Source organism: Somniosus microcephalus, chromosome 1, assembly GCF_052327205.1.
Source record: "Somniosus microcephalus isolate GS21.2 chromosome 1, FLI_Smic_1.0, whole genome shotgun sequence".
Taxonomy (NCBI): Eukaryota; Metazoa; Chordata; class Chondrichthyes; order Squaliformes; family Somniosidae; genus Somniosus; species Somniosus microcephalus.
The window spans coordinates 390,948,222-390,962,188 of record NC_140987.1 but is presented as its reverse complement, the minus strand read 5'-3'; positions in this window follow the sequence as shown (position 1 = coordinate 390,962,188).

Genomic DNA, 13,967 nt, shown 5'->3' with positions numbered 1-13,967 from the left:
CAAATATAACAGTTGCCCCAAAATGCCAGGTAATCTGACACAAGTGAAATGAAATCAGTTTTTCATATTTTTGTTGACTTTTGAAAATATGACTTCCTAATCCACGCTTTGCCTCAGTGGATTAGGACTCATGGGTTCAGGTCCCACTCCAGAGATTTAGGCCGCAAAATGCAGCTCCTTAGCGCCTGCTGTTTTGGCGCTGCGAATGCTGTTTTGATTCAAAATGGCGTCCGCGGCACGCATGCACACTTGTGGGGCGAATTGCGTTAGCGTGGGCACAGTGGGCATCTACCGGAAGCAATGTAGAGTCGGTAAATCATGATGTCAATCAGCATGTAACGCTGATTTGATGCTAGCGCTGCCATTTTGGAGCTCAACACTCCAGCTAATGCCCTCTCTTAAACATGCACAGCTGAACATGTGTTCAGCAGCAGGAAGGACCCCCCACCAGCGCTATTTAAAGGGATCATCAACTACTTACAGGTTAGTTGCTGATTGATTTCATTTTTTTTATTTGTTTATGGGACCTGGGCATTGCTGGCAAGGCCAGCATTTTTATTGCCCATCCCTAATTGCCCTTGAGAAGGTGGTGGTGAGCCGCCTTCTTGAACCTCTGCAGTCCGCGTGGTGAACGTGCTGTTAGAGAGGGAGTTCCAGGATTTTGACCCAGTGACGATGAAGAAACGGCAATATACTTCCAAGTGTGTGACTTAGAGGGCAGCTTGGAGGTAGTGGTGTTCTCATGCGCCTGCTGCCCTTGTCCTTCTAGGAGGTAGAGGTCACAGGTTTGGGAGGTGCTGCCGAAGGAGCCTTGGCAAGTTGCTGCAGTGCATCTTGTAGATGGTACACACTGCACCCACGGTACGCTGGTGGTGGAGGGAGTGAATGTTTAAGGTGGTGGATGGAGTGCCAATCAAGCGGGCTGCTTTGTCCTGGATGGTGTCAAGCTTCTTGAGTGTTGTCGGAGTTGCACTCATCCAGGCAAGTGGCGAGTATTCCATCACACTCTTTACTTGTGCCTTGTAGATGGTGGAAAGGCTTTGGGGAGTCAGGAGGTGAGACACTCGCCGCAGAATACCTATCCTCTGACCTGCTCTTGTTGCCACTGTATTTATGTGGCTGGTTCAGTTAAGTTTGTGATCAATGGTAGTAACCCCCAGAGTGTTGATGGTGGGGGATTCGGTGATGGTAATGCCGTCGGAAGTCAAGGGGTGGTGGATAGACTCTCACTTATTGGAGATTGTCATTGCCTGGCGCTTGTGTGACACGAATGTTACATACCACTCCAGCCCAAGCCTGAATGTCGTCCAAGTCTTGTTGCATGCGGGCATGGACTGCTTCATTATCCTCTGGTGCCTAGGCCCTAAGCTCTGGAATTCCCTGCCTAAACTTCTCTGCCTCTCTACCTGTCTTTGCTCCTTTAAGACGCTTCTTAAAACCTACCTCTGACCTCTCCTCTCTTAGGCAGTCCCTCGGAACTGAGGATGACTTGCTTCCACATTAAAAATGAGTTCTCAGGTGACTGATGAGTCCAATGCGGAATCTACAGTCTCTGTCACAGGTGGGGTGCTTGGGTTGACGTGTACTCCTTGCGCTTCGCTTCTACTTGCTCCCGGTGAAGAGACTCGAGGTGTTCGGCGCCTTCCCGGATGCTTCTCCTCCACTTCGTGCGGTCTTGGGCCAGGGATTCCCTGGTGTTGGTGGGAATGTTGCACCTTTTCAAGGAGGCTTCTTGAAAAAGCCTCTTTGACCAAGCTTTTGGTCACCTGCCCTAATTTCTCCTTATGTGGCTCGATGTCAAAGTTTTTGTCTTATAATACTCCTGTGAAGCGCCTTGGGACGTTTTACTACTTTAAAGGTGCTATATGAATACAAGTTGTTGTTGATTTCTACTGGCTATTGCTGCATTTGTAGAAGTGTTTGGTGGTTTCTAGAGTTCTGTAAAGTTGCTAAAGTCTACAGGGAGTGGTATGGCACGTGCTGAGGGACTTCATGGATTCTGCACAGACCACTTTCTCCCAGATATGGGTGCAGTAGTAGGCCTACAGCATGACAGGGAGAATGAGCAGAGGCTACACAGAGCAGGAAAAGCTGCTGGAAGATGGAAAGGAGGAGGTGGGAGAGAAGGGCTCTCAGCAGGAGGCCATATCTGCTCGGGTGTTCAGAGAGCAATACTCCTTCCTGAACCTCAGCAAAGAACAGTGTGCCAGACGTCTGTGCTTCACTAAGGCCTCACTGAAATCTGCCACCTGCTGCAGCCACAACTGCAACCACAGAGCAGGGCAAGGTCCGCATTGCCAGTGGAAGTGACGGTGGCGATGAACTTTCATGTGTGGGCTCCTTCTAGGCTTGAGCAGGAGATATTTGCAACATCTCCCAGTTTGCCATGCACTATTGCATAAGGAAGGTCACTGAGGTTCTGTATTCACAGAAATCACAGAAACCCCACAGTGCAGATAGAGGCCATTTCGGCCCATCGAGCCTGCACCGACACATATCCCACCCAATCCCGTAACCCCTACACCAACACATATCCCACCCTAGCCCCGTAACCCCACATATTTAATCCCCCTAACACTAAGGGTCAATTTATCATAGCCAATCAACCTAACCCGCACATCTTTGGACTGTGGGAGGAAACCGGAGCACCCGGAAAAAACCCACGCAAACACGGGGAGAATGTGCAAACTCCACACAGACAGTCACCCGAGGCCGGATTTGAACCCGGGTTCCTGGTGCTGTGAGGCAACAGTGCTAACCACTATGCCACCATGCCACTATGCCACCAAGAGAGCTGACTACATTTCATTCTCTCTTGCCAGAGAGCAGCAGGCGGAGCGAGCATGCGGCTTTGCGAGGATTGCAGGCTTCCCCATGGTGCAGGGCGCCATTGACTGCACACACATTGCTTGGTAGGCCCCACATGTAAACTCCGAGATGTACCGCAATCAAAAGGGATTTCACTCCCTTAACATCCAGATGATGTGCATCGATACTCAGCAAATCATGTAGGTCAATGCCCGGTATCCTGGCAGCAGTCATGATGCCTTCATTCTGCGGGCAGTCCAGTGTGCCATCTGCATTCGAACCAATACGACAAACCAGACGTGGCTACTGGGTGACAAGGGCTGGCCATTAAAGACATAACTCATGACTCCAGTGCACAACCCACACACATGTGGGCAGCATGCCTACAACGAAAGCCATGCTGCCACACAAATCATCTTCGAGCACACCATTGGCGTGCTGAAGTAACACTTCCGCTGCCTGAACCGCTCTGGAGGAACCCTGCAGTACTCGGCAGAGCAGGTGTCGAGATTCGTGGTGGTCTGCTGCATGCTGCACAACCTCACTATCATGAGGGCACAACCCTTGCCACCAGATATACAGCGACCAGCTGAGGAGCAGGAGGAGGACGAAGGGAAGACGTAACCTAGACAGCCCCTTTCTGACCGGGCTGTCCGTGACCGACTCATCCAACTGCGATACCAGTAAATGCAACCCCAATTCCACATTCAGCAACAGTCCCGCACCTTACCTTCCCTCTGTTACTGACCCTCACAATGTCCACTTGGCCACAATACAAAAATAAAAGCCACCACAAAATAAACATTCCAAACAAGATTTATAAATCAAACAATTCCATATTGCCAACAAACATCAACTAGTTACCCCTGTGCATTCCCTTAGTGTCATCTACTGTGTGCTTTTGCCTGTCCTAGTGCTCCTACGCAGTGCTACCCCAGTGACTGCAGCATGGCTGGTGGAAGTCTGCTGAGTTTCAGTAGGGGAGACAGTAGATGGCTTTACAGGATAACCTCGAGCAGCTCTGGGCCTAGAAGGACTGGCTTTAGATTGCACCATCTCAGCACAAGCGACAGCAGTTTGGGCTTGCTGGCTGACGGGCAACTGCAAGGCACTGGTGGAGTGCCAGGGAGGACGAATGCTGGCTTCCGGAGAGAGGACAGTAGGTTTGTGCTCCATGGAGCCACAGCCACTCCCCCAGGGCGGTGCCTCAGCAATCCTAGTAATCTGTTGGAGGACACATTGCTGGACTGCTGTGGCACTCTAAGCCACTTTGAACACTGGTAACCAAAGCTATTATGGCAGCATCTGAGCTTCCACTGCAGCACCTAGACATGGGGTGGTTTCTGTTTGTACTGCAATGGAAGCTGAGACAACGGCCATCAGACACTGCATCATGGTTGGATCCAGAAGTGCCCTAATGGAGTTGGCCACCACTTCCATGCTGGAAAGGATGGACTCCAAGCTCTGCGCAAAGCCCTGTGCCAAGTTGGTGCCGGACTCCTCCATGCTTCTTGACGTTGTACACAGGCTTTCTGGCAGGCCTGCCATTGCATCAAGCATTTCATTGTGCATACCCGTCATTCTGTAGCCCGCACCAGTGAAGTGCTCATCTGAGTCCTCTGCAGCAGAACTCGTGTGTGACCTTGCCCCCCGGCGAGCTGGCACCTGCGCTACCCTTGTCCTCTGCCCTGGCCACTCATGCCCGGTATCTTACTACGTGCAGATCCCGCCTCTAAGCTATCCTGTAAATTAAGTGTAGTGTCAGTATCTGAGCTGGTGGCTGCGAGTGTGAAATCAATTAATGGTGTTTCTTCTTCATCACTGTCTTCCTGCTCTTCCACCTCTTACACTTCCACCACTGCCTGGCCAGGTTGCAGTTATTGGGTATGTGAAAGGAGAAAGGCACAAAGGTATGGTTATGTTTAGGGGAGGGGGAAAAAGCAATAGCTGCATGCTTACACCACCTGCAGCTTGTAAATCAGAAGAGATTGTGGGATGAGGGGGAAGTGGGATGTGAGAAGGAGGATTAGGTATGAAGATGCAGTCATCTTCAAGGGTTTCAGCCCCGCTGGTGGCCACGGCCTCAGAGATGGCCGCTCTAATGATGGCAACCACCATCTCCTACACCGGGGTAACGACATGCAGTCATGCCTATCCCCCGACGTTTAGCACCTGCTGCCTCTGGTTATGCGCCAACTTGTCCTGCAAGAGAGAGGGAGGTGCTGTAATCTGTTTGGGTGATGTGCCTGTAATGATTGAATAGTGTGTCCAAGCTGTGAGATGTGGGTGTGAGGCTTGCAGCAGTGGTAATGTTGTGAGGGTGGAGTGACGCTTTGAATGTGAGGTATGAGTCGTGATTGATAGAGATTGTTGGTAGGTGAGTGATTGGGTGTTGTGCATTGAGCACTGTGTGACACTAGTTGTGCAGTTGGTGGGATATGCATTTGAAGATGAATTCACTGACCTTGACCATTCGTGTGAGGTCATTGAACTTCTTGCGGCACTACATCGAGATCCTCGGGGCTTGACTCTTGGCATTGACCGCCATGGCTATCTGCTCCCACTGCCTTTGCAGAGTTTGCACCCGTGTGGATAGAACACCTCTCTCCTCCTAGCCACCTCCTCCACCAAGGCCTCCAGTGCAGCGTCATAGAACCTTGCAGCATGTTCTCTCCCCTGTTGCACCATAAATCACTCTTCTTCCTTCTCAGACTCTTCCACAACCAGTTCCAGCACTTGCTCCCGTAAGAATGCACCTCCCCTTTAAGAGGGGCAGGCTGGCTTTAAGTAGTGCAGGCTAGCTTTAAGTGGTGCTAGCCTCGCAGAAACTTGGTGCGCCTGCTGAGGCATGCAACCACTCAACGGTGCGTTTAGCATTGTCTGAATTTTAATTAGTAGGCAGCACAAAGTTGGTGTGCTGCCTGCATTGGAAGCAACTGGCGCCTGTTAATTGCGCATTGTGATCCCTGTTTTCGGGGGCTATCGAAGTTTGCCTCCACAAAGTCATAATTTAGACTGAAATTTCTGTGCAGTACTGCGGGAGTGCTGCACTGTCAGAGGTGATGTCTTTCAGATAATGCATTAAACCAAGGCCTGTCTGCCCTCTCAGGTGAATGTAAAAGATCCCATGACACTGTTCGAAGAAGAACAGGGGAGTTATCTTTCTTTCTTTCTCTCCTTTTCCTCCCTCACATGTTTGGAAAACATAGGGTGGGGGAGGAATATATCCTAAAACTACTACATACGGTAAACTAAGAGTGAATCACTCTCAAGTTTGCTGCACGTAATGAGATTACATTTACATTGTGATAGGGTATCTGCAGTTCTTGGTAAGGGAGTTATATATCACCAGAAAATGCTGGAAATACTCAGCAGGCCAGGCAGCATCCATGGAGAGAGAAACAGAGTTAACGTTTCAGGTCTGGGACCCTTCATCAGAACTGGAAAAAGCTGGAAATGTAACATATTAAGCAGGTGCAGAGATGGGGGGTGGCGGAGGGGGGTTTAGGAGGGGAGGAAGGAATTGAAAGAGCATACTGTACTTTTGTAAGAGGCAGGAAAGATACAATGTTGCAAATGGGAATGGCAAAAATTATACAGCATGAAAAATGGGGGCAGGGATTATTATCTGAAATTGTTGAACTCGATGTTACATAAGAACATAAGAAATAGGAGCAGGAGTAGGCCAATCGGCCCCTCAAGCCTGCTCCGCCATTCAATAAGATCATGGCTGATCTGATCCTAACCGCCAATCCACTATCACAGAACCATCTCCTGAATCTAACAGAATTAGACACACGAAATAGGAGCAGGATCAGGCTACACGGCCCCTGGGCCCGCTCCGCTACCCACAGGGCCATGACCGATCCGAACCTAGACTCATGTCCAAATTCCTGCCTGCTCCCCGTAACCCTTAATTCCCTTTACTTCTAGGAAACTGTCTATTTCTGTTTTAAATTTATGTAATGATGTAGCTTCTACAGCTTTTTGGGGCAGCATATTCCATGGACCTACCACCCTCTGAGTGAAGTAGTTCCTCCTCATCTCAGTTTTGAAAGAGCAGCCCCTTATTCTAAGACTGTGCCCCCTAGTTCTAGTTTCACCCATCATCGGGAACATCCTCGCCGCATCCACCCGATCCAACCCCTTCACAATCTTATATGTTTCAATAAGATCTCCTCTCATTCTTCTGAACTCCAATGAGTAGAGTCCCAATCTACTCAACCTCTCCTCATATGTCCATCCCCTCATCCCCGGGATTAACCGAGTGAACCTTCTTTGTACTGACTCGAGAGCAAGTATGTCCTTTCTTAAGTATGGACACCAAAACTGTACGCAATATTCCAGGTGCGGTCTCACCAATACCTTGTACAACTGAAGCAATACCTCCCTATTTTTATATTCTATCCCCCTAGCAATGAAAGCCAACATTCCATTGGCCTTCTTAATCACTTGCTGCACCTCCATACTAACCTTTTGAGTTTCGTGCACCAGGACCCCCAGGTCCCTTTGTACTTCAGTACTTTCCAGTTTCTTGCCATTAAGATAATAACTTGCTCTACGATTTTTCCTGCCAAAGTGCATAACCTCACACTTTCCAGTATTGTATTCAATCTGCCAAATCTCTGCCCACTTACTTAGCCTGTCGATGTCCCCTTGCAGGTTTTTTATGTCCTCCTCACTCACTACTTTCCCTCCCATCTTAGTATCATCTGCAAACTTTGATATGTTACACTCGGTCCCCTCCTCCAAATCGTTAATATAGATTGTAAAGAGTTGGGGACCCAGCACTGACCCCTGCGGAACACCACTAGTTACTGATTGCCAGTCTGAGAGTGAACCATTTATCCCAACTCTCTGCCTTCTGTTAGATAGCCAATCCTCTATCCATGCCAGAATAATACCCCCAATCCCGTGATTTTTTATCTTAAGCAATAATCTTGTGTGGCACCTTGTCAAATGCCTTTTGGAAGTCTAAATACACTACGTCCACTGGTTCCCCTTTATCCACCCTATACGTTACTTCCTCAAAGAACTCCAGCAAATTTGTCAAACATGACTTCCCCTTCATAAAACCATGCTGACTTTGTCCTATTAAATTATGATTATCCAAATGTCCTGTTACTGTCTCCTTAATAATGGACTCCAAAATTTTACCTACCACAGATATTAGGCTAGCCGGTCTATAGTTTCCAGCATTCTGTCTACTGCCCTTTTTAAATAAGGGTGTTACATTAGCAGTTTTCCAGTCTGCCGGGACCTTTGCCGAGTCCAGGGAGTTTTGGAAAATTATTACCAATGCATCCACAATCCCTACCGCCACTTCCCTCAAGACCCTAGGATGTAAGCCATCCGGTCCAGGTGATTTATCCGCCTTGAGTCCCATTATTTTACCGAGTACCACTTCCTTAGTGATTTTGATCGTGTTTAGCTCCTCCCCCCTATAGCCCCCTGTTTGTTCAGTGTTGGGATATTCTTAGTATCCTCTACTGTAAAGACTGATACAAAATATTCATTCAGTGTTTTTGCCATCTCCATATTTCCCACCATTAATTTCCCGGTCTCATCCTCTAAGGGACCAACATTTACTTTAGCCACCCTTTTTCTTTTTATATAACTATAAAAACTCTTACTATCTGTTTCTATATTTTTTGCTAATTTACTTTCATAATCTATCTTCCCTTTCTTAATTAATCTTTTTGTTATCTTTTGCTGTCTTTTAAAGTTTTCCCAATCCTCTATCCTCCCACTAGATTTGGCTACCTTATATGCCCTTGTTTTTAGTCGAATACTATCCTTAATTTCTTTACTTAGCCACGGATGGCTGTCTTTTCTTTTACACCCTTTTCTTCTCAGTGGAATATATTTTTTTTGGAAGTTGTAAAATAACTCCTTATATGTACACCACTGATCATGTATCGTCTTACCCTTTAATCTATTTTCCCAATCCACTCTACTCAATTCCGCTCTCATACCTTCATAGTCTCCTTTATTCAAGCTTAGCATGCTTGTTTGAGATCCAACCTTCTCACCCTCTAATTGAATATGGAATTCAACCATGTTATGGTCACTCATTCCAAGGGGATCCTTTACTAGGACATTTTTTATTAATCCTGTCTCGTTACACAGGACCAGATCTAAGGTTGCTTGCCCCCTGGTCGGTTCAGTTACATACTGCTCAAGAAACCCATCCCTAATACACTCAATGAACTCATCCTCAAGGCAGCCCTGCCCAATTTGGTTTGTCCAATTAATAGGATAGTTAAAATCCCCCATAATTATAGATGTTCCCTTATTACAAGCCTCAACTATTTCCTGATTGATACTCCATCCAACAGAGTTGCCACTGTTCGGAGGCCTATAGACTACGCCCACTAGTGTTTTTTTCCCCTTATTATTCCTTACCTCCACCCAAACTGTTTCATTATCCTGATCTTTTGACCCAATATCATTTCTCTGTATTACAGTGATTCCTTCCTTTATTAACATAGCCACCCCACCACCCCTTCCTTCCTGCCTGTCCTTCCTGATCGTTAAATAACCTGGTATGTTTAATTCCCAGGCATTGTCACCCTGCAGCCATGTTTCTGTAATGGCCACAAGATCATACCCATATGTAGCTATTTGTGCCATTAACTCGTCTATTTTGTTACGAATGCTACGTGCATTCAGATAGAGAACTTTCAAATATGTTTTGTGACACTTAGTTCCTGCTTTTGCCCTTTTTATTACTTTACCTTGTTGAGTCCGGAAGGCTGTAAAGTGCCTTATCGAAAGATGAGGTGCTGTTCCTCGAGCTTACGTTGAGCTTCATTGGAACAATGTAATGGGCCGAGGACAGAGAGATCAGAGTGGGAGTGAAGCGGAGAATTAAAGTGACAGGTGACCGGAAGCTCAGGGTCACCCTTACGGACTGAATGGAGGTGTTCCGCAAAGCGGTCACCCAATCTGCATTTGGTCTCCCCAATGTAGAGGAGACTGCATCGTGAGCAGCGAATACAGTATATTAAATTGCAAGAAGTGCAAGTAAATCGCTGTTTCACCTGGAAGAAGGGGTGTTTGGGGCCCTGGACAGTGGGAAGGGAGGAGGTAAAAGGGCATGTGTTGCATCTCCTGCGCTTGCACGGGAAGGTGCCAGGTGAAGGAGAATGGCTGTTAGGGGTGATTGAGGAGTGGATCAGGGTGTCATGGAGTGAGTGGTCCCTTCGGAATGCTGAAAGGGGAGGTGAGGGGAAGAAGTGTTTGGTGGTGGGATCACGTTGGAGGTGGCGGAAATGGCGGAGGATGATACGTTGAATGTGGAGGCTGGTGGGGTGAAAGGTGAAGACAAGGGGAACCCTATCGCGGGGAACCATACCAGTGCTTCCGACATGTCTTCCTTTTTCCTCAACCGAGGATTTCCCTCTACTGTGGTTGACACGGCCCTTGACCGTGTCCGTTCCATTTCCTGCACTTCTGCTCTCCAGCAGCACTCCCTGCACACTTAAAATTTTCTAACATGTAATACAGCAAGCCACTTCTTCAATAAAATTTAAAAAAAAGCCTAGTAGCTTAAATGCAATCTTACCTGAAAGATGTGTGTGTTCCTTTAAGAGGTGCTGACAGTGCCTCTGCCAGTCTGTTTGCACGCTGGGTTTTGTAGGGGGTTTCTCTTGCTCTTTCTGGTCTCCTGCCAGGCTTCGTGCAATAATTACCCTTGAGTGGTTCGACCCACTCCCCCCTACGGTTCTAGACCTTGGACTTAGGTGCAGAGAACAGTAGTGCAGAGAAAGAACTCAATAGACCAGGTTGAATAGCACGAAATGGATGCTTTTATTTTTAAACAGTTTGAAGCATTACAAAATACATATCATAGGCACAGATTAAAGTTACTACAATCATGCACAAATTTATGAACTTGACTCTATGGTAATGGGGAACACACGGCACATCGAAAAAGGGGAAACACATTACGATTTCCCTTAACTCCCTCCCCTATACCTAAACTAAGTTTCGACCTGGGGAACTTGGGATCATGCTCACCACTCTCGAAATCGCGAGAAAGGGGGGTTCGCAGCCTTTTTGGCACCGCTTTCCGTCGTCACGTGGATTTGGAAACTTCTGGCGCAGTCGATATTCTCTCCTCCCTCGAGGCGGTGGGGTAGACCCAGCCTCGATGAGCGCTCGTTAAGGTTGAGATCCACCAAGTCAATTTGGGTTCATGGAGCAGACCCAGATGCAGGCTATGCACTTGGGAGAATCTTGTGGCATCGATCGCCGGTTCTCCAGAGGGTTTCTTCTCCGTCGGCCTGGGTCGTCGATGATCTCCCGACCCCAGTACCCGGGCCACCCTCGTCGTCTTCTCGTCGTGGCCGAGCCTTGTTTGGCTGAACACCGACCACGTTGTCCTTTTACCGAAACCGTCCGTCTTTAAAAAGACGAAAACGTTTTCATCGATCTGCCGAAGTGGAAGAGGCGCCGATCCGGGCACCGTCCGCCCTTCGTTCGTTCCTCATAGAAGAAAGTTCTTGAAGAAAATGGAAGCCTGAAGTCGCCCAACAAGAAGCCGTGGCAGTGAAGAAGAAGTTGTTCAAGTAACCCGAAGTCCGAAGTTTTTTAGATGGACTTTCAATCCATAGTTATACTCTTTTGGGACAGTCTTATCTCCCGCCAAATCATAGTCCTGTCTTTGTATTAATTTTGGCGGGCAGAAATCTCTGCAGGGGCGCTTTGTCTTGTAACGGAGCCGGTGATAACTTAAACTGGCCTTCCTGGCCGATAATGTCTTTCAATGTCTTTTGCATTGTCACCGTGGCTCGGTTCGCATATTGATCGGTCCGGACATTTTCCTTGATGGCTGCTAAACGGTTTTTCCTTTGTACGATAAATGGGTATAAGTGTTTTTACATTGTCCGCCCATATCTTGATGGGCCCCATCCTGTACTTATAATCCATTGAATATGTATGCTGTTGCTCTGAGTTTCGGTTCCCAGAGATTGGCTTTCGTGGGCTCACTGTCTTCAATCCACAAGCCTGTCTGGCTTGCAGTAACAGAAATAAAATGGTTCATAAACTGATCACGGGGCCTGGCGGCCATTTTGTATGCCCTTTTATCAAAGGTTTTTCTGTGCAAGCTTACTTTGGTCAATAAGCAGTCTTAATTTTATCCAGTTTTCTTGCGTGATTTTTGCTGAAAATTGCGAATCTTACAGGCCCCCCTGTGATACTGATAGCTTGCTTAAAGTATCAATAATCCTTGATGAGCAAATTTTCCCTGATTCCCCACATCCAAACATTCCTGGCACTTAACTATCTATGCCCCTCACGACACATGCAGTTCCCATTTCCGGAGAAAAATGAAAATTACCTCATGCACATTTGGAATCATAGACAGCAAATCTTAAACTATAACACCTTCACCTGTCAGATGGGCAGGGGTTGATACCCTTTTGCGCCATCTGCATGCATCTTTTATTAATCCAAAAAAACTTAAGAACAACTAATAACATGACAATACTTATTTCCTTATAACCCAAAACAATCAAAAATTTTTTTTAAATGGAGGGACGCTTAATCTTATACTAGCAGCTTAGAGTGGGGTATCTGCTTCCCCCATCCGCACATAGCGTTCTCTCCATTCTCCTGTGTTCTCGTGCTTCTGGAGGTGTTTGCCTCTTTTGCAATGCACGAAGAGCAAAAATATCACAATCAAAACCTGACATACTACTAGGATATGGGATGCTATTCTAATCCAGGCGGGGACCTCTATGTTGGTGAACAAGTCCCACCATGGTGGGATGGTTATATCCAATATGTCTTTTCCTATCTCTAAAGTCTTCTGCTCCAGTGTATAGAAATGTTTCTGCGAAACTATAACGGCTTTTAAAACCTTGGTGAGGTGTTCGGGAAGAGGGGGAATGACATAACCAAAATGCGCGACAAATCGTTGTAAGTCTGTGAAATTCTCTTTGATAGTGATGTGTACAGTGGAGGGCGCAGGAATGGGAACAATTCGTTGTGCCACTTGAACCTCGGCCCTGGGTTTGAAACAGAAACTGCTATCACCGACCGAACACCACTCGTGTTGTCCATATCGGTACTGAGGCGCTGCAGTGGTGACGCAGTATGTCCCACCCCCGATATATGCTACCTGTGGGGGCACATGGTCCTCTGCCATTGCCTCCATGGTGCAATTCACCGGCTTCGCGCTAGCGGTTCTGAACCCGCACTGTGGTTTCAAAAAAGGCATTCAAGTGCTGGGGACACAGGATGATGTGTGCTCCCCGGCTCCGACATCCCGAGAGGTCGGTGCCTGTCATCGTACGCTCCCATCTGATGACGTAAGGCGGGACCACTGCGTAACGAATGTGTGTGCCCCCCTGAATGACTCCAATGTTCTCTACTCTGTATACCGGGGCGGGCTTTGCTGCGGGACCCAACACCGGCATTCTTACTACTATTCCCATAATAGTGTGATTCGAATGTCCGCAGTCCACTGGAACTGGGTATGCTTCTGCGGCTAGTCTGAGCTGGCACGGGCTTAATGCATTCTCAAAAGGGTGGAGCGCTTGCAAGTGCTTGTTGCTGATCCAGGACGGGACCAAACCCTGTTTTAAATCCTCAAGATTACTGCGGCCCTCGCCCAATAACCACGCCCCGTACAGCACACAGGCCTCGTTTTGCGCAGCTTGATCGGACGCATTCCGATCCTCCTTAATGAGTGCATTTACCGTTCTCGCGTGTTTCTCCAGCTCAGCAATTATGTCCTTAAAGTGTAGTGTCATGGCCTGGTCCTCATGCAACTCAGAACCCACGACCTTGTTTTCGTCTGTCAATATGTTCCTTAACTGGGCTTTTAAACCGTTGATCTGTGTCTGCAGTTCCACGTTATCTAGAGCGTTGACAACAGATGTCCCGGTATTAAAAGCAGTGAATATGTCATTTACAGTACCCCTTCTTTGCCTCCCGACTCGATCCAAAACTTCTGGCGGTGTGGTGTATAATTTGTCTCTGTCGATGTCGGCAAAATCAAATTCGTAAAATTGTCTAAACATACTGGTTAACAGGACCTGGTATAATTGTTCCGTTTCTTTGGGACACCACTCCGGCAATCTTACCTCAGTGAGATTTAAAATCACTGAGGCCACCGCGTAGTGTACCCCTTGGTACAGCACCTGACC